This window comes from Rana temporaria, chromosome 5 (assembly GCF_905171775.1).
Source record: "Rana temporaria chromosome 5, aRanTem1.1, whole genome shotgun sequence".
In the NCBI taxonomy this organism is placed as follows: domain Eukaryota; kingdom Metazoa; phylum Chordata; class Amphibia; order Anura; family Ranidae; genus Rana; species Rana temporaria.
In genome coordinates, this window is record NC_053493.1 from 98,216,691 (window position 1) to 98,237,536 (window position 20,846).

The 20,846-nt window shown below is 44.6% G+C and overlaps 1 protein-coding gene across 3 annotated transcripts in view; it reads left to right on the forward strand.

The window, feature by feature from the left end:
* Positions 1-20,846, forward strand: part of TAX1BP1 (Tax1 binding protein 1) — a 166,970-nt gene that overhangs the window by 48,078 nt on the left and 98,046 nt on the right. The gene's annotated exons all lie outside the window — the stretch shown is intronic.

The following is a 20,846-nucleotide window of genomic DNA, read 5'->3' on the forward strand; positions in this document are numbered from 1 at the left end:
CGATCCTAGCATACCTGGACGACCTCCTAGTCATAGATCACTCGTCTCCTGGCTTGGAACGAGCAGTGGCCCTCACGGTCCAATACCTCGAGAGGTTCGGCTGGGTCCTAAATCGAGAAAAGTCAGCATTCCAGCCCACAAGGCAGTTGGAATATCTCGGCATGAGATTAGACACAGAACAACAAAGGGTGTTTCTACCTCTGATGAAGGTCAAAGCCATCAAGGAATTAATCCTACTGGTTTTAAGCAAGAAAGAACCGACTATTCGCCTATGTATGAGGTTACTAGGCAAGATGGTGGCCACATTCGAGGCGGTACCGTACGCCCAGAGCCACACTCGCATCCTGCAGACAGCCATCCTGTCAGCATGGAGCAGGAGGCCACAGGCCTTGGATATCCCGTTGCCGCTCTCATCAAGAGTCCGACAAAGTCTGTGTTGGTGGTTAGACCCTCAGAATCTACTGAAGGGGAAGTCTTTCAGCCCAGTGGCTTGGAAGATAGTAACCACAGACGCCAGCCTGACGGGCTGGGGAGCAATTTTGGATGGTTGCACTCGCCAAGGTACTTGGGCAAAGCCAGAGAGGCAGTTGCCCATCAACATCTTGGAGCTCAGAGCTGCTCGACTAGCCCTCAGGGCTTGGACGTCAAAATTGCAGGGGTTCCCGGTGAGAATTCAATCAGACAATGCCACGGCCGTGGCATACATAAATCACCAGGGGGGAACCAGGAGTCAAGCCGCCCAGAGAGGTGAGCTTGATTCTCCTATGGGCAGAGGCTCATGTGCCCTGCATATCGGCAATATTCATTCCAGAAGTGGACAACTTTCAGGCGGACTTCTTAAGCCGCCAGACTCTATTGCCGGGGGAATGGTCTCTACATCCACAAATCTTTCAAGCACTCTGCCAAAGATGGGGAGTGCCGGACGTGGATGTCATGGCATCGAGACTCAACAAGAAGCTAGACAGGTTCATATCCCGCTCAAGGGATCCGATGGCCTGCGGAACCGATGCGCTGGTTTGTCCTTGGCATCAGTTCAAACTTCTTTATGCTTTCCCCCCGCTCCAGTTACTACCCCGCCTGCTGCGCAGGATCAGGGTGGAGCACATACCAGTCATCCTGGTAGCTCCAGCATGGCCCAGAAGGGCATGGTACTCACTGATCCTAAAGATGGTAGTGGGAGACCCTTGGACTCTTCCTCTACGTCCAGACCTGCTATCGCAAGGTCCGATCCTCCACCCTGCCTTACGGCATCTAAATTTGACGGCCTGGAAGCTGAATCCCTGATTCTCAGGGGTAGAGGTCTGTCTCAGAAAGTAATCTCTACCCTAATCAGAGCCAGGAAACCGGTCTCTAGGGTGATTTATTACAGGGTCTGGAAGGCCTATGTAGGCTGGTGTGAGTCCAAGCTATGGCTTTCTCGCAAGTTTACCATCGATAGAGTATTAAGTTTTCTCCAGCTAGGAGTGGATAAAGGACTGGCATTAAGCACAAACAAAGGACAGATTTCAGCTTTGTCAGTGTGGTTTCAGCGGCCGCTGGCCACCCACTCGCTGGTTAAGACCTTCCTTTAAGGGGTCTTACGTATTAATCCTCCAGTTAAATCCCCGCTTTGTCCGTGGGATTTAAATCTTGTTCTGTCAAGTTTACAGAAACAACCTTTTGAGCCGTTGGCTGAAATTCCTTTGGTTTTACTGACAAGGAAGTTAGTATTTTTGGTCGCCATAGTTTCCGCAAGAAGAGTATCGGAACTGGCGGCCTTATCCTGTAAGGAACCATATCTTATTTTTCATAAGGACAAGGTCGTTCTCCGCCCTCATCCTTCCTTCCTACCGAAGGTTATATCCAGTTTTCATCTAAACCAGGATTTGGTATTACCATCCTTCTTTCCTAAACCTACTTCCAAAAAGGAAGGGTTGCTGCATACCTTGGATATTGTCAGGGCCATGAAGGCCTATCTTAAGGCTACAGAGAAGATCCGGAAAACAGATGTGTTGTTCATTTTACCGGATGGGCCCAAGAAAGGGCAGGCAGCTGCAAAGTCCACCATCTCAAGGTGGATTAAGCAGTTAATCACTCAGGCCTACGGCTTGAAAGGGTTGCCTCCTCCAGTATCATTAAAGGCTCATTCTACTAGGGCCATGGGCGCCTCCTGGGCAGCACACCACCAGATCTCTATGGCTCAAGTTTGCAAGGCGGCAACCTGGTCTTCTGTCCACACGTTTACAAAATTCTACCAGTTGGACGTAAGAAGGAATACGGATACAGCCTTTGGGCAGGCAGTGCTGCAGGCTGCAGTTTGAGACCCTCGGATTCCCGGGGGCTCCCCGTTTTTGAGTTAAATTTAAAATTATTTTTCTCAACTAAGTTGGATTTATTATGATTTGAGTATATCTCTAAATTAAATCCTTTTGTCTTGGAGATGTTCTCCCTCCCCTCATTGTAAGCATTGCTTTGGGACATCCCATATAGTAATGAATGCCGCTCTGTGTCCCGTGATGTACGATAAAGAAAAAGAGATTTTTAATACAGCTTACCTGTAAAATCTTTTTCTTGGAGTACATCACGGGACACAGAGCTCCCACCCCTCTTTTGGGGACCATTTTGGGAGGCATACTGCTTGCTACAAAACTGAGGTACTCCTCCTATGGGAGGGGGTTATATAGGGAGGGGCATTTCCTGTTTGAAGATTGCCAGTGTCCATCACCTGAAGGTACTCCATATAACCCATATAGTAATGAATGCCGCTCTGTGTCCCGTGATGTACTCCAAGAAAAAGATTTTACAGGTAAGCTGTATTAAAAATCTCTTTTTTTTACAAGCCGAAAAATGATCGTGTGTACGCGGCATTAGAGATGGATTAAAACACCTGTTGGGTTTTTATTACTACCTCTGCCACCGTTGGGGAAATTCACCCTCTGTCCTGTTTTACCGTTATCATCAAAAGTGAAAGTAAAAGGAAACCAACATTTTGGGTTGTCCCCAGGACAATAATGGAGGGGAAATCTTCCAATGGGGACACTAGTTCTGATGACCTGGGGGGGGGGGGCCCAATGAATTTCCTTAATTTGCAGGGATTTCTTCTCACTTCTTAGTTATGGGACAGGAAGTGAAGGTAAAAAAAACTGACACGGGTTAGAACTTTCCCTTATGCTATCCAAAAAAAAAAAAAGTATTGCCTATAGTTGTACTATAAACCTTAACCCTTTTGCTGCAGACTCCTGCCTGTCGGGTGAGAGCATTCGGGCGGCAGCGCTCCATGACCTCACTTCCGGGTCAGCATCTAAATGTCCCTGGCTAGCTTAGCCGGGAAGGAATGTTTTACAATGCGATCCGCATTGCAAAACATTCAGTGTAGTCTAAAGGAGATATGCAGGGCCTGACCCTGCATATCTTAAAGAGAACTTGTCACTTAAAAAAATCATCACGTCCCCTATGTCATAAAAAAATTAAGGAAACTTTTTTTTTTTTTGCAAAAAAAAAAAGTTACACCCAAGCACATAAAATCTCCCCCAACCCCCGCCCCCACCCCAATTTATTTTTTGTGAGGGCCCCCCCCCCCACCTCCACATCTACACGAACACACACGTACGGACGTAAACGCTTGCATTGGGGGCACCTACGCATGAAAACGTTGATTGCTATACACATGTTACATATCACTGTGCATGTCAGAGTGAGAGCAATAATTCCAGCACAAAACCTCCTCCATAACACTAAACTGACACCTAATTAGGGGGCTTTGTGGGCACACACAAATTTAAGGTTTGGCATGTTGTGTATCTATTTACTCAGCGCAATCTTGTCTTTTATATTTTACCAAAATAATTACTGGGTTTGTTTGCCCTAATATTTACCTTGGTGTGTTTTTCACTGAAACCTTTGCAGTAATATCGTGTGACATCAAAAGAATTGGAACTACCACTATTTTATTCTCTAGGGTGTCTCCTTTCAGAAAATATATAATGTTTGGGGGGTTTACGTCATCTTTATGTCTTCATTTTTTTTTTTTTTTTTTTTTTTTTTACGTGTGCAAAAATGGCTCTGGCAGCGAAAAGGTTAAATACTGAAAAATACAAACACCATACTTCCCTTTCTACATGTCTTTATCTTGCATTATTATATCTAATACAAAATTACAGGTCTAATGTAAACATGTATAATGGCACAAAAGACTATAAAAAGACTATGGAAACTTTTGTGTTTAAATAGTTACATTTATGTTTCCCCTATTCTGACTTTTTTTTGTAATGCTTTTTATGTGTTTTTTAGACCTTTTTTTCCTGTATTCTTGGCTTGAGTTTGTTATTGTGTGTCCCCAGATAATTCACCTGTTCATTGAGCACCCCAGCTAAGTCTTGAACTGTTGTCCAATAACAGCTGGGTGCTTCCACCTGTGTAAACTAGCGGTTAGGTCATAAACTGAGTTTGGATGGATATACTGAGCAGCCCATTTTTTTCACATGCATAAAAGCAGAGTTTTATAAAGTTCTGTATTAAATGTCCATATGAGACATGAGTGAGCCAAGTTACAAAAGCATGCGGTTACAATCAGGCACTAAAACAGTAGTATTTCCTTGATCTTCACAAGTGCAACATGCAGCTGACCTGTAATTTGGCAAAGCTTGTAGAGCTATTTTTTAATAAAATGGCGCATTTAGCGCAAATGCACTGGAACCAACAGAAATGAATCAGGCAGTTGTTCATCACATATTTTTTTTTTTTTTTTTTTTTTTCAAATTCAATATGATGAACAGTTATTAAGCTCATGAACTTGAGGTATGTAATAGTTGTTTCTTGTACCTTTACAACCTTTAAAGAAGAATTCCAGGTATGGGCATTTGTTACATCGTTCTAATTGTCAAGCTTGGTCCAATGTATATATTCATATACCATACTTTGGGATCCCTCTAGATCCAGTGACCTCCTAGCTTCTGGGTCCTGTACCATGAGGCTGCTCTGCAGCATTCTGAATTCAGGAGGTTGACCATTGGGCCTGTCTCTCCATCTTTTCCAATCGGAGAGCGCTTTTCATTTATTGGGAAAATGCAAGGTGATCTTTGAATGGTACTCATGCCGAGCAGCCGGCCCACTCTGTGTTCAGAATGTAGCAGGGCATCTGCTTTGCACTCGGGCCTGGAAACTAGTGGAGATCACTGGATTGGCAGTATCTACTACAGTGATTTCTTGATTTCCATGAGGATCCCCACATGTATGGTATATGCATAGTTACATTGGTCCAAGCTGAATCAATGTAACTAAGAACAATGTCTATACCTGAAGTTCTAATTAAAATAACCTTTCTTTGACATCCTGCTTCCTTATATAGAACATGCTGTGCTCTAGTGTTTGCTAAGTACTGAGATACCACGTAGTCTCCCTGTAGGCTGTCATTCTCAGCACCATGTTTTTATCCTATCCTCGCCCACATTGAGCAATTGGAAGAAAAATCTATTGGTTCTTTTTTCCAGCTTTGTTTCTTGAAATTCCATTGTTTCTGGCTACTTTCTTTTGTTCACTTACCTGTTGTCAGATTCATACAAATTATAAAATTGTTTAGAAACTTTTGGTACAAGCTCCTATAAGGTCCTGGGAGCAGTGATCTTTTGCAGTTCCAAGATCGTTAATTTCTGAGCATTCAAAAGGGATGTTGACAGCGGGATCTCCTGCGCGGTCCGACCAGGTTATCGTGTCTGCAGCAAGTAGATATGGTCACACAGAAAGCAAGGTGCAGTCTATGTTCTCTTGGGTACTGTATGTGATCCAAGGATCCCAGACTTTTAGGAACTTAGGGTAGGTATCATCCAGAATGGAGGTGAGCTTTTAATCCACCATAGTTCCATGAAGCCTATGCTTAACTTGACATGAAGTTGAGAAATGGTTGTCTCTGTACTCTAGCTGAAGTCTGGGCAGCTTGGAGCACAAACCCCACCAGCTTTCTTTTGATTTGGTGAGGGATGGAGTCGGTTCATGCAATAATGCTTCCCAGGGTATTCCAGATAGAGACATCTAGGACATGTTGTAGACTTATGTGCAGAACCGGATCGCTTGGGGTAGGTCCGCCAGAAGTGGAGTAGAGTGAGGGGAGTGCCTTGTTGCCTGCAGCCTTGGAAGCACATAGGTGACACTGAAGGAGTGAGCTTGGATAAGTGGTCAGGGGTCGTATACCACAGCAAGAATAGTTTTATAAACATTTTCTTGGGCAAAGATGTTCCAAGAGCACTTGGAAGAAGCCAACCAGATCTTGCTCCAGATAGCGTGATCAGGGTTTCTGCCTAGGCTTGCTGCCCATTTTGGCCCTGGCTTATGCTCTTATATGGCTGTCAGGTCAGTCAGGAATGCGTAGAAGTCAGAGACTAGGCCTTTTAGTTGGTGATCCTTCCAGTAGCCATTTTAGAAAGGGGTCAGACGCTTAGGCGATTCTTCCTGACATTGAAGCAAGCAACGAACATGATGGTTGCTTTGGATGTACCAGATGTATTATGCAGCTAGTAATTGCCAGTGTTCTTGTAGCTATTGAAAGGATTTAAAGTGTTTTGTTAACCCAAAAAAAACAATGGATCCTGCTTCTTTAAAGCATTTTATACAGCTGTAATTTGGACCCCTGTAACACATAAAAAACCAGGCGGATCCTGACAGTTTCTCCCCTCCCCTATGTAAACTGACCATGATAATCACAGCTGCTGAGCCCTGACACTCCGTCATCTGCAGCCTGCTCTCCTGTGTGTCATCCTCTGTTCCCCCCTCTCTGCGTGTCACCTAGTGACTGTGCTGCCACATCCCCCTCCTGCTGCAGGAATAACACATTTAGCTGTATACCATCCATTCTGTCTCTTTATGCAGTGCCCCCCTGTCTTTGTTTTATTAAAAAAAATCCTCCCTTACCGTATCTCAAAGTGGCTCCCGACGATCACGTGACCAGCCATGTCTCCTCCTATCCTCTCCTCCTTGTGTCCTGCTGACGTCAGCGAGGGATCCTCTGCCCCTCCCGCTGCTTACGTCAGATGGACAGAGGAGACACGGCCGGTCACATTAGTGCCGGGAGCCGATGTGAGATACGGTAAAGGAGGACACAGAACGGGGGGGGGGGGTTACTGCATAAAGAGACATAACGGATTATGTAAATGTGGGTTACCACTTTAACACTGTCGATAGTAAGGAGTTCATAGATCTATCTAACCCCTCTCCTGTGCCACCATCTGAAGGTCAGCAGGTTAAGTTCTGGTTGGATTAGATCTCTATTTGGAGATTTGTCATACCTTCACAAGACATTCGTTCTTGGGCATCAGAGTCAACCCAGGCTTTGGAATTGGTGGAAATATTACCAGTGAGAGAAATTGGTACCAGTCAAAAGATATTTCTGTCCATTCCAGTGGGACAATCAACTGCAGATGACCAGTGACCACCATGATAAACATCCAAGCTGCCCATCAATAATGTTGTAATTTGAGTCGATTTTCATGTTTGATTATAGTATATCATTAGATTGCAATCACCTTAAAGTGTATTTAAAAGCACAACTATTTCTAGTTTAGGATAGTGGACAGGAAGTAGATCACCTGTCACGTTTTTATTGCTGCCTGTGCCCCCGTTAGAGATATTCACCATCTCTATTTGTACTGTTCTTACTCCTGTTTTCCATTTTCACCGATAGTGAAAATAAAAGAAAATCCCAAATTTTGTGTTGACACCAGAACAGTAATAGAGGAGAAATCTTCCAATGGGGACACTGGTTCTGGTGGCCCTGATGACATGCCAGGATTCCCTCACTATGTAGGGATTTCTTCTCACTTCCTCTTTCGGCTATAGGACAGTAGGTGAAAGAAAATCTCCCCTCTGAGGCACAGATGGGGGGGGGGGGGGCAAGAAAACCCAACAGGGGTTATAACCCTCCCTTACTAAATCAAAAATGGAAAAAAAAGGGAAAAAATCGTTTTCCCTTCAGTTAGACTTTAAAGTGATTGTGAAGGTAATAATAAAAAACAAAACAAAAGCAAACAGTGTATACTTGCCTGCTCTGTGCAGCCCTGATCCCCCTGTTCTCAGGCCCCCCGCCAGTACCCCTTTCCCCGCCTATTGCTCTCAGAGCAAGCCGCTTGTTTTGGGGCACTCATGCAGGCTTACTCCTGAGCCGTACTCTGTGCCCATTGACACACTGAGTGCGGCTCAGCCCTGATACTTCCTCACTAGCTCACTAGGGGGAGGGGTAGCTGCAAACAGAAGTTTTTTTTGTATTTTTTATTTTTTATGCATTAGGGTAAAAACCGTCTGCCTCTAGAACCACTTTAAGGTTTACATTTCTGTTCCTTTTTGAATTTAGCTCTGTTTGTGATATCCACATGGCAGTCTGCTCATTTTAAACTTGGTTGCAATGAAATGTTGTTCCAGTTGTATTTCTGAATGAAATCCTTTCTCCTGTTTTAACATACCAGCTCTCCATAGCCAGCACATGGCCTTTGATTGTGATTTTGTGCAGGGATTTCTTGAATATGGTGTTTTCCGAAAACTTGCAGACTAAATTAATACTTGGCCAAACTTGTTGATAGAAAATCTGCAGTTTTTTATGTTTTAAATAGCTGCTGCTAAAGTGTCCCATTCCTAGGGGCTGTGCGAAATGCTTGCAATGTGAAAATGTCCAAAAGTACCCAGACAAAATGTGCTAAAGAGCTTTCCTGTGTTCCTGGATAAATATTTGTGCTAATACAACCCAAAGTACCTGGTTCCTGGAATAGAAATGCCATTTCATGTTCTCCTTATCCATAAAATTCCTTCAGTATGCTTGACAGCTTGGTAATATAGCCACTATGTATACATCCCTCCTGCCCAATCATGTGTTTCTATGACAGATTAACTATTTTTGCTAGAGGATTTTAACCCATCCCTAAAGGGAACCTGTTAAAAGAAAAGTATGGCTAAGGCTGGGTTCACACTACTACACTACTTTCATCCTACTTTGCTCTGTGTTCAATGTTTCCCTATGAGAGCGTCTTGTAGCGTCCTACACAAGTCGGTCCGACTTTGAAAATGCTCCCTGTACTACTTTTGGTCCTACATTGATCCTACTTCAGGCCCATTGAATATCATTGAAGTCGGACCAAAGTAGTATCCTGTTCATGAAAGTAGGATGGATGTAGGACCAATGTAGGATAAATGTAGGACCAATGTAGCAGAGCAAAGTAGGATGAAAGTAGTGTAGTAGTGTGAACCCAGCCTAAAAATGCTCCCTGTACTACTTTTGGTCCTACATTGATCCTACTTCAGGCCCATTGAATATCATTGAAGTCGGACCAAAGTAGTATCCTGTTCATGAAAGTAGGATGGATGTAGGACCAATGTAGGATAAGGCTGGGTTCACACTACTACACTACTTTCATCCTACTTTGCTCTGCTACATTGGTCCTACATTTATCCTACATTGGTCCTACATCCATCCTACTTTCATGAACAGGATACTACTTTGGTCCGACTTCAATGATATTCAATGGGCCTGAAGTAGGATCAATGTAGGACCAAAAGTAGTACAGGGAGCATTTTCAAAGTCGGACCGACTTGTGTAGGACGCTACAAGACGCTCTCATAGGGAAACATTGAACACAGAGCAAAGTAGGATGAAAGTAGTGTAGTAGTGTGAACCCAGCCTGAATGTAGGACCAATGTAGCAGAGCAAAGTAGGATGAAAGTAGTGTAGTAGTGTGAACCCAGGCTAAGGCTGGGTTCACACTTGTCCGACAAATGGTCCTACATTGGGAGCCTCATGTAGCATGACGTGTGAAAATCAGTTTCCCTATGAGAGCCGTCTTAACTGGTCCTACACAAGTCGGTCCGACTTTGAAAATGCTCCCTGTACTACTTTTGGTCCTACATTGATCCTACTTCAACCCATTGAATATCATTGAAGTCGGACCAAAGTAGTATCCTGTTCATGAAAGTAGGATGGATGTAGGACCAATGTAGGATAAATGTAGGACCAATGTAGCAGAGCAAAGTAGGATGAAAGTAGTGTAGTAGTGTGAACCCAGCCTAAAGCTTTTTTCGTCATGCTTCTCTTATGAGTCACATGTACTTACTTTTGCTCTCCTGTGACCCATAGTCAGCTGATGGAGGGCAATAGACGTCACAGAGCCAGTCCAGGCTCGGGAAGGATCCTGACCATATTGTCTGGATCCACTCAGCTGTCTGATTAACAGCTTGCTTCGGCTTTCAGTGCGAGGTATAGCCAGATGCGCCTGCCCCCTCTCCAGCCTGGTGCCTCAGTGAGCGTTGGGGGGAGCAGGGTGGTAAGCAGTGACTAACAATGCTCTCCGCTCAAAGCAGACTTGAAAACTTGGCGATCAGCAGCCATGTGATCGCTCAGTTCCGGGACTTAGAGCTGACATGGGGCATAGAGGTGAGTATGAAGGTTTTTTTTTCCTATACCCCCAACTTCTCCTTTTTAAGATGAACTCCAGGAAAAGCTTTTAAAAAAAATCTGCTGGAATACATATGGTTAAATCTCAGGAGGTGTATGCCGCCTCCTGGACTGGTACCTGTTATGTACGATTTACAGTTTCATTGAGAGCCATTGGTATAGATTTCGCCATACCTCCAGTGCTTTGGCAGACTTTAGGCAGCAAGCTAGGATTTACTATTTGTAACTTAGGAAAATATTTTTATAAAAAGTTTTCTTAGTCGTCCAGTAAGGGACACAGGCTCTTTAATTATTATGACTGGTTTATATGCAGCTGCTTTCAAGTGATTTTAAACTGGCAAAAAAAAAAAAAAGTTTACAGGGATATCCTTCTTCTATATAGAACGCCTCCCACTTCTCGCTAGTCTCGTTTTGTTTGCTAGTGTCCTTGGGTGACAGACCTCTTCCCTTTTACTGAGATAAGCTTACCTTCTTTGATGGATGCCTCTCTCTGTCTTTCTCTGAATGATGATATACCACCAAGAAGATTCTTTAAACAAGATTCCTGCTGTACCTTTGAGGCCTGTAACCAAACCCTGCTGGATGAAAGAACCGACCTGTAATGTTGCATTCTTTCAGTGGTCGCAGCAGGGAGTCAGGCGTGCTTAGGCTTATTAAAACTTGGCACCAATCATTTCTACTGGTATCAGACCTACTGTCCCTGTGCACATCCCCCATTTGGTGCTTGGCATTTACTGCACCTGTGCTGCCTTGTTCTCAATGGAGTCACTGTGGCTGCAGTCCTGCTTCTTCTGCTAATATCTCCTGGCTCTTTCCTGCTGGCAATATCTAGATTACTGGGGCCTAAAAGTGCTTGGCATCGAGATATCACCCCTCCCTCTTCTACTGCAGTGGGGGTCTTGAGAACCCCTCTAAAAGAATCTTGTTTAAAATGACATAAAGAAAAACTGTCACACAGATCAGATCAGCCTAACTTAAAAATGGAGGAACAAATTATGGTAATTAAAGCGGTAGTAAACCCGCTGAACTTATTTTTTTCTTTAAACCTGTAAAGAAAAAGGCATAATGAGCTAGTATGCACCGCATACTAGCGCATTATGAAATACTTGCCTTAGAAAGATGCATCCGTAACTTACCTGGTCCACGCTGAGGGAGATGACCTCTTGCCTCGCCATGTCTTCCAGGTATCGCGGCTCCAACGCTCTGAGTGGCTGGAGCTGCGATGTCATCACTCCCGCACATGTGCGCGGGAGACTTCTTTCCGGCAAGGTCCGTCGCATGCGCCTCTGCATTCAGCGGCTCATTGCAAGGGGAATATTTCCTAAACCGTAAAGGTTTAGGAGATTTTTTTTTTACCTACAGGTAAGCCTTATTATAGGCTTACCTGTAGGTGAAAGTTAAAAAAAAAAAAAATATACAACCACTTTAATTTAAACAAATAAAGACCAAAATTGTCAATGTTAAATAAATATATCGCCTATACATCTCTATGATACTTGGCAAGCTAATAGATATTCTACAAGTTGCAATAAGTACCCCTATGGGGGCATTATTTCACAAGCTTGGCAGATGGACTTTCTAGCTCAGGCTCAGCTTGGCTTCATTAGGAGTGATAGTTTATCCATTCAGAGGAGGTACTTTTTCTCTGGTTGTCCTATTACTTCCTGCCTTCCTCTGGCTATTCAGCTGGCCCATGTGCCAAACCAGCCTCCCTTTTCTATCCAAAGGAATTTTCTGCCCCATCAGGTGATATGTCAGATTTTATAGACAGAATTTCTGGTCTTATTAAGGGTCTTCTAGACAGCAGGGTCACAGCAGTGCCCCATTTGATCACTCCTCCTGTCCTAATGATTAGAGTGTCCCAGTAAAATCAATTTCTTTGAGTACAGCATGGGACACCGGTCTCTTCCCTCTGTTCCTATGGTCTGATTGCTACAAAACTGAGGCTAGCTGGGATTAGGAAGTGATAGATAGATAGATAGATAGATAGATAGATAGATATATATATATATATATATATATATCTAAGTAATATTGGGGGTGTTTAGCTCAAGTGGGATATGCGATTTTAAGCGATTCACGCCAGTCCGGAACTATGTTTAAGGGCTTGTTGGCCCACTTTTATTGAAAAGGCAAAAATAAACAAAATCCAAACATAGGTTTCCCACGCAGGGGGTTTTCACTTGTCCACACAGAACTGTACCTTCAGCCTCCTGGCTTATACGTGCCAAAGAAAATACCAAGCCATCTGGCTCTTGTCAGCAGTAGCACAACTGCTCAGGCTCCAGCATGGAGCTCTCCTGACTCCTGTCAGCAACCTTAGACTCAGGTCTCTGGGGTTTCACAGTGCAGCCTGCACTCTCCAGCTTCTCTAGCCACTTCACAGTGCACACCTGCACTCTCTGAGTTCTCCCTTGCAAGCCTGGACTCCTGGGGAGGGTGGAGCCCAGAATGCTGGTCCTGAGTCTATCAGGCCCACACACACCTGCACAATCAGTGTGCTGATCACCTCTAAGGCTGGGTTCACACTACTACACTACTTTCAATTTAAAGTTTTATTTTATTAATGAAGAAGTAAAATCATACAAAGTATAGCATGAAGCACTCAGTACATATCATTCAAGAAGAAAAAAAAAACAAAAAAAAAAAAACAACAAAAAAAAAGAAATAGCGATCAATAAATAATGAAGATACAGTCCAAATTTCAATGTACATCTTAAGTTAATCTAGCATCATGAAGAGAGAGTAATAAAAATATAAATTAATGTCCCCGTAGGAGATCTCCTACCCATCTATGTGTAGCCAGAGTTGAAGAGGGACGAGGATCCAAAACAACGCTTTTCGTACAGAGTCTCAACCGACACCCCGTAAAGGGAGCATACTGTGTCGGATAAAAGGATAGCAAAATTTAATAACGATGAGAGACTTTTGTGACCCTAGATAACCTCGGACCCCGCTCAAAATGTTGAGAGGAACTCTAGACCTCCTGACGTATCCTAAGGGATGTGTGAGTAGAAGAACCTCCCACTCCCCAACCAAACTCTCCCCCTCCCCCAGGGTGTTCCCCCGAAAGTGTCGTCTATTAAAAGACTAGTATAATAACTAAAACAAACATCTCAAAGCGTGTCTTGTACTAAAGGTATCATGACCGTAGGAGAAGGAAAGGAAAAAAGGAAGAAAGAGAAGAAAAAAAAAAAAAAAAAAATAAAAAAAGGGAAAGAACCAATAAGAAAAGAGTTGATTGCCAGTAGTCCAATTAAGTACCTGAGGGGGTCAGAACCTGACCCGGTGATAGGGAAACGCCCACATGTCTGGCCCAAGGTTCCCATATGGCATCAAAACTATCCCTGGTATTGGAGATAGAGCTGACCATTTTTTCCTGCGTCATGATCCATGAAATCTTCCCCTTAGCTGCTAAGAACGAGACCCTAGGTTGCTTCCAGGCTGCCGCTAGAGTGGTTTTAGCTCCTATGAGCATGAAAGCTATCAGTTTTTGTATGGGTTTGGAGACTCGAGGAATTTCGGAAGCTAGCAGAGCGATATGCGGGGATTTCTCCACCTGTACTCCCGTAACTTTTCTGATAAGGCAAAAGATTCTGTTCCAGAATCCCCTGATTCTGGGACACTCCCACCAAACGTGTAGCATCGTGCCATGCGTTTGACAGTTGCGAAAGCATAATGGGGAAGACGTAGGAAACATCGCAGCCAATCTACTGGGTACCAGGTACCACCGCATCAGAACCTTTATGTTAGCTTCAGCTAAGGAAGTATTCACTAGACCTTTGAAAGTTTTCAAACCTACCTTGTGCTATCTATTCAGGTCCCAGGTCATCCGCAGATCCCTCTCCCATGCCTCCATGTATGAGAATTTTGTGGAAACCTCGGACAGAGCTCTGTATAATATGGATATTCCCCCCTTGTGTTCCTTCATTTGTTTACACCAACTTTCGTAACTAGTAAGAGTTGCGTGCCTGAAATTGTCAGACCAGTGGGATGAAACAAAGTTAGAAATTTGGGAGTGCCGGGCTCTTTCCGATAGCGGTAAATCAAGTGTCCTCACACAATGCTCCAGTGAAAGTGGGCCCGTGGCTGTCAAAAAGTCGCCTATTCTATAGATCCCTTTGTCCAGCCACCATTGGAAAGCTGAAATGTCCATCCCTATAGGAAACTGTGGGTTGAGAAAGATCCGTGTCAAAGGCTTAGTCTCCGAGACTAAAGAAGGAAGGTGTCTCAGGCCATCCCAGAGTCTAAAAGATTGCGACAATGTAGGGGACAGTATCGAAGGTCTAGATTTTTGTGATGACCAAAAAAGGCTCTCTATTGAGAGGCTAGGGATCGCAAAACCTTCCATATCTATCCACTCTGGTTTTTCACATTCCGCAAAAATAGCAGAAAATTGTGCTAGTCTGGCTGCTTGGTAGTATTTAAACAGATTTGGTAGTCCAAGACCTCCTTGTGTTCTGAGCCCGTAAAGGACATTTTGTGCCACTCTATAACCTTTGCCCTCCCAAATGAATTTCAGAATTTTACTCTGTAGTGAACGGAGTTGGTCTTTTTTAACCGCTATTGGTAGAGATCTGAACAAGTAGAGTAACCTTGGTAGGAGAGTCATTTTGACTGCATTAACCCTACCTGTCCACGAAAGTTTGTGTCGAGCCCACGTCTGTAAGTCTAGCTCTAGTTTCCGAAATATAGGTGGATAATTAGCCTGGTAGAGATGTTCAATTTTGGTTGTAAGGTTTATGCCTAGGTAACGAATGGATGATTCGGCCCACTGGAACTCATAATAGGGTTTCAAGTGATTGATCACCGAGGGGAGGGTGGAAATGTTTAAGGCTTGAGATTTATTCCAATTCACCCGCAAACCCGATATTTTCCCGAAGGACTCCAATAAGTTGCAAAGAATTGGAAGAGAGGTGGTCGGGGAAGAGATATACAGAAGAAGGTCGTCTGCAAAGAGAGCGCATTTATGGATTTGGGAGCCGCAAGATACCCCCCTAATATCCGGATCCGACCTGATCGCAATAGCAAGTGTCTCAATCGCTATTGCGAAAATCAAGGGGGACAATGGACAGCCCTGTCTAGTACCTCTAGCAATACTAATGGAGCCCGAAAAAAAACCCTGTAATTTGACCCGTGCACTGGGTTCAGAGTATAAAGATTTCAACAACCCCCGGAATTGTTCTCCAAAACCCCAGCGTCGCAGAGTCTCAAAGAGGTAATCCCACGTTATAGAGTCGAACGCCTTTCGTAGGTCTAAAGAAAGGAGGAGTCCTTCCTGCCGCGGGTTCCCATCCCAGCCCGACTGAAGCAGAGAAATAATATCGATTGCTCGCCTCACCTGGTCAGGGCCCTGTCTACCAGGGACAAATCCAACCTGGTCCCTATGAATATATATTTTTATAAATGAATTTAACCTGTTGGCTAGTATCTTGGTCAATATTTTTAAGTCGTTATTGATTAGTGATATAGGTCTGTAATTTTCAACGAGCTCCGAGTCCTTATCTGGTTTGGGGATGACTGAGATAAATGCCTCATTTAAATTTGGGTGCATGGAACCGCCCTCCCTCCCCCGTTTTGAATTAAAGAATTTAGTGAGGTGAGGAGCCAAGGTTTCGTAGAAAGTCTTGTAATATGGGACTGAGAAACCATCTGGTCCAGGGGCCGAACCATCCTTAAGTCCCTTAATAACCTCTATAGTTTCTTCTATGGAGATCGGTGCCTCCATCAAGTCTACATGACTCTCCTGTAGGTTCGGGATCAATAACCGGTCCAAAAAGGAATTAATCTCGGAATGTCCGGCCATCCCTGACCCCCGATAAAGGGAGGTATAGAAGGTTTCAAATTCTTGCAGTATGCGTTTGGGGTTAAGGGTTGTTGTCCCGTCCCTGGTCTTAATCTTGGGTAGAGCGAACGAACGAAACCTCGGCGAGAGCTTGGTGGCTAGCATCGTGTTCATTTTGTTCCTATATAAGTAAAATCTAGCACTGGACCAATTTAGCGAACGTTCCGCCCTAACTGTCAAAGCTAAATTTAAAGCTAGTCGAGCGGCGTCGAGCTGCGAGGCCTGAACCGCCGTCTGATCCTTCTTATGTTGTCTGCGCAGGGTTAAAAAGTCTTTCTCAAGCTTCATCACCTCCGCAGACTTTTCCTTTTTTTTAGAGGCTATCTGTATGATCCTGCCACGAATGGTAGCTTTGTGAGCTGCCCACAATATCTCGGCCGAGGTCCCCTCAACGCTATTAAGTACAAAATATTCCCTGATGGCCCCATCAATCTCTGAAACCACAATAGGGTCGTGTAGTAAAGTTTCGTTTAATTTCCAGTGTGATTTGTGAGAATCTGAGTTTTGAGTTTGTAGCGAGCAAATCACCATGGAGTGGTCCGATAGGGCTGTGTCCGTTATGTTAGCTTTCGTGACCATGGGAATATGTCTAGCAGATATGAAAATATGGTCAATCCTAGAGTACGAACGATGCGGGTGAGAATAGTGGGAGTAGTCCTTTTTGTTTGGATTGAGTTCCCTCCAAATGTCTACCAGGTTATGCTGATATATCAGTTTTGCTATGTGTGAGCTAGCTCTAGTTGGGCGTGTCAATGCTGTAGCTATAGGTCTGGATTTGTCCAAGCTTAGGTCGAATGCAATGTTGGAGTCTCCTCCACACACTATCATTCCCTCCAAGAGAGGAACTAAGGTATCAAACATAGTTTTAAAAAATTCGGTCTGTCCTCTGTTGGGAGCATAGTATGAAATAAATGACACTAGAAGTCCATCCAATTCCCCCTTAACCAACAAGAATCTACCATTAGGATCTCTGTGAATCAGGAGCGGGTTAAATTTGCAAAATTTCGCAAAGAGGATAGCCACCCCTCTCGTTTTATCCTCGGCATTAGCCAGAAAAAATTGTGGATATTGCGCATGGAGAAAGGAGGGTGTGTAAGTGGTCGGAAAATGTGTCTCTTGTAATAAGATAACTGACATCCTCCGGGAATGGTAGGACTGAAACACCTTCCTTCTCTTGACGGGCGAATTCAAGCCCTGAACATTGTGTGAGGCAACTCTAACCAGGTTCGGCAAAGTCAAGTTATGTGGTGCGGTCATTGGGGAAAAAAAGTGGGTGCAATTTGGAACTTACCCCATCGACATGGAGGCATGGGAGACAGCAGAGCGAGACAAGACCGGAGCCGAGGCCTGGAACACTATATGTAAGATGACACATGCACGAACTGGCAATCAAGGAAAAAAGGTTAGTAAGAAGAAAGATAAAAGAACAAACAAAAGTAGAAATAATACATTGTAAAATATGAAATATGTCTTCACAACGAACATGGAGGGGAGATAGATCCCATCCACCTTCGTCAGACAAAACAGTAACGTAGCCCTTAACTCGGGCTACAGGACCAAACCCCGACAGCGACATAGTCCCCGTCCAGGTGTGATCTGAGGTGCAAGGCAACTGCCTCAGCCCCTATCAACCCTTTAGAGTCAACAAGAAGACAGTAGCTTATCATATAACACTCTAAATATATACTATCACGGCTCAACAGTAGAATGTACGGATCACGGTCAGTGCAAAGAACATGTAACTAGAAAACAAAACAGTCTCCAAAACAGGAAAAAAAGAAAATCTTTCCCCTTTCCCTTCTTTCCCTTTCCGGGTATTTCATGGGTCCCCAGCCACGGATAGAGAACCCAGATACACTATACCTAACAGGTATAATATCCTCCGTTAAAAGCACCAAGCGGAGGAAAATTTCCAGAACAGCGGGCGAGACCGCTATGATGATTAGTTCAAGTCTTTGTGGTGTCTTTGGTGCGTCTGCTTTTGCTTGTGTGCCAAGTGGGGGATAAAGGACTTGCCGGGGTGGATCGTTTGGAAGGACCTGGTGGAAGGTTTGACGTGTCCATTGCTGAGTCCAGTGGGATCAGTTTTAAGGCTAGCAAAATTTTTTCTCCTTCAGATAGCGTGGTAAAGGCGTGAGTTTTACCCTTGAAGGCAAATTTTAAGGCAAACGGAAATCCCCACCAATATTTGATGTCCTTTTGGGACAAAATCAGCAATAAAGGTTTCAGCGATCTGCGTTTTTGTATAGTAGCTGCAGAAATGTCAGCAAAGATTTGAATATCCTGACCCAGAAAGGATATGCGGGGTTGCTGACGGGATGCCCTCATGACCTCCTCCTTTACTGAGAAGTAATGGGGTTTTACTATAATATCTCTGGGAGATCCATCCTTTCTCAGGGGGCCCAGAGACCTATGGGCCCTGTCCAGCTCCAGCTTGTGGGGTGCAATAGCGGGGATCATGCTTTTGATGAGGTCCTGGATAGCTTTGGGGATGTCTGTAACAGATTCAGGGAGACCCCTCACCCTAAAATTGTCCCTTCTGGAACGATTTTCGAGGTCGTCGATTCTAGTGAGGGCCACGTCTAGTTGTTCCTGAAGTGATTGTATTTGGTCAGTGTTCTGGTTGGTTCTGGATATAGTGATGTCCAATTTATTTTCTATGATCTCCATCCTGGAGCCCAGATTCTGGAAGTCAGCATGTATTTCCTTAGTAATGTTAACTGCTGTTTGGGCTAACCCACGTTCAAGTAGTTCAGAGAACTTCAAAAAGAGCTCCCCTGCATTCTGAGGTATTTCTGATTCTGAGTGACCAGCAGCCATGGAGGCTGGTGAGGCCTGTATTACACCTTGTGCCTGGCCCTTGTAATGTAGCAGTGTGGAGTCTGACTGGGGGCCCAAGGCAGCTGCTGAGGGAGCTAGGGAACCTGGAGAGCATTGTGCCAGCAAAGGAGGGAAATTTAAAGTGGCTGGAGCGATCACTTGCCTCAGGTCAGCGTTTCCCCCTGCGTGAGGTAGTTGTTGCTGAGGCGCGGCCGCCATCTTGGAATCGGCCTGTATCTCTAGCGCCGTGTAACTCGCCTCCAGGCCCCTCCGGACCGCTCCGCTATACATGGGGGGCTCGACCGAGCGTTCCCCAATCTAATCCGACCTTCCGGGGTCTTGGCACCGCCGTGAAACCGGTGCTAGGGCTGGCGTGGGGCTGAGGCAGAGCGGAGCTCCTAGCTTACGCGGCCATCTTGGACGCCTCCGCGCATGCCCCCCTACTACTACACTACTTTCATCCTACTTTGCTCTGCTACATTGGTCCAACATTTATCCTACATTGGTCCTACATCCATCCTACTTTCATGAACAGGATACTACTTTGGTCCGACTTCAATGATATTCAATGGGCCTGAAGTAGGATCAATGTAGGACCAAAAGTAGTACAGGGAGCATTTTCAAAGTCGGACCGACTTGTGTAGGACGCTACAAGACGCTCTCATAGGGAAACATTGAACACAGAGCAAAGTAGGATGAAAGTAGTGTAGTAGTGTGAACCCAGCCTGAACTCAGGACTGGGGATTTCATCCCACCCGGATCTCTATGAAATCCCCGGGCTCCAGGTCCCAAAGTGGATTTTAGTAAATACTTAAACCAGCAAATACCCTGGAGCCCCTCAACCTGTCTGGTTGAGAATCCTGGGTCACCACACCCCTGGGGTACCACACTACTACTATATATATACACACACACACACACACACACACACACACACACACACACACACACACACACACACACACACACACACACACACAGTGGATATAAAAAGTCTAAAACCCTCTGTTCAAATGTCGGGTTTCTTTGATGTAAAAGAGACAGATACATTTCAAAACTTTTTCCACCTTCAAAAACAAACTGAAATCTTTTGGGGGGAGTAAAAATAAAACTAAAATGATGTGGTTGCATAAGTGTGCACACCCTCTTATAACTGGGGATGTAGCTGTGTTCAGAATTCAGAATTAAGTAATCACAATTAAACTCCTGTTATATAGGAGTCAGTACACACCTGTTGTCATTTAAAGTGCATCTGATTAACACCAAATAAAGTTCAGCTGTTCTAGTAAGGCCCCTTTCACCCTGGAGCGGGAGGTGCAGTGGCGGTAAAGCGCTGCTATTTTAGCAGCGCTTTACCGTCGGAATTTTTGGGGTATTCGGCCGCTAGCGGTGCGGTTTTACCCCCGCTAGCGGCCGAAAAAGGGTGAATACCGCCTGCAATGCGCCTCTGCGGTATAGCCGTGGTTCCCATTGCTTTCAATCGGAAGGAGCGGTGGAGGAGCGCTCCAAAAATGCGGACTTTTGGAGCAGTCCTGCTAGCGCAGCACTCCAGTGTGAAAGCCCTCGGGGCTTTCACACTGCAGAAACAGCAGCCGCTGTTTCAGGTCGGTTTGCAGGTGCTATTTTTAGCGCAATAGCAACTGCAACCACCCCAGTGTGTAAGGGGTCTTATATTTAAACACCAGAGAAGCAAGATTGAAAATTTAAAGGGGTTGTAAAGGTTCGTCTTTTATTTTCTAAATTGGTTCCTTTAAGCTAGTGCATTGTTGGTTCACT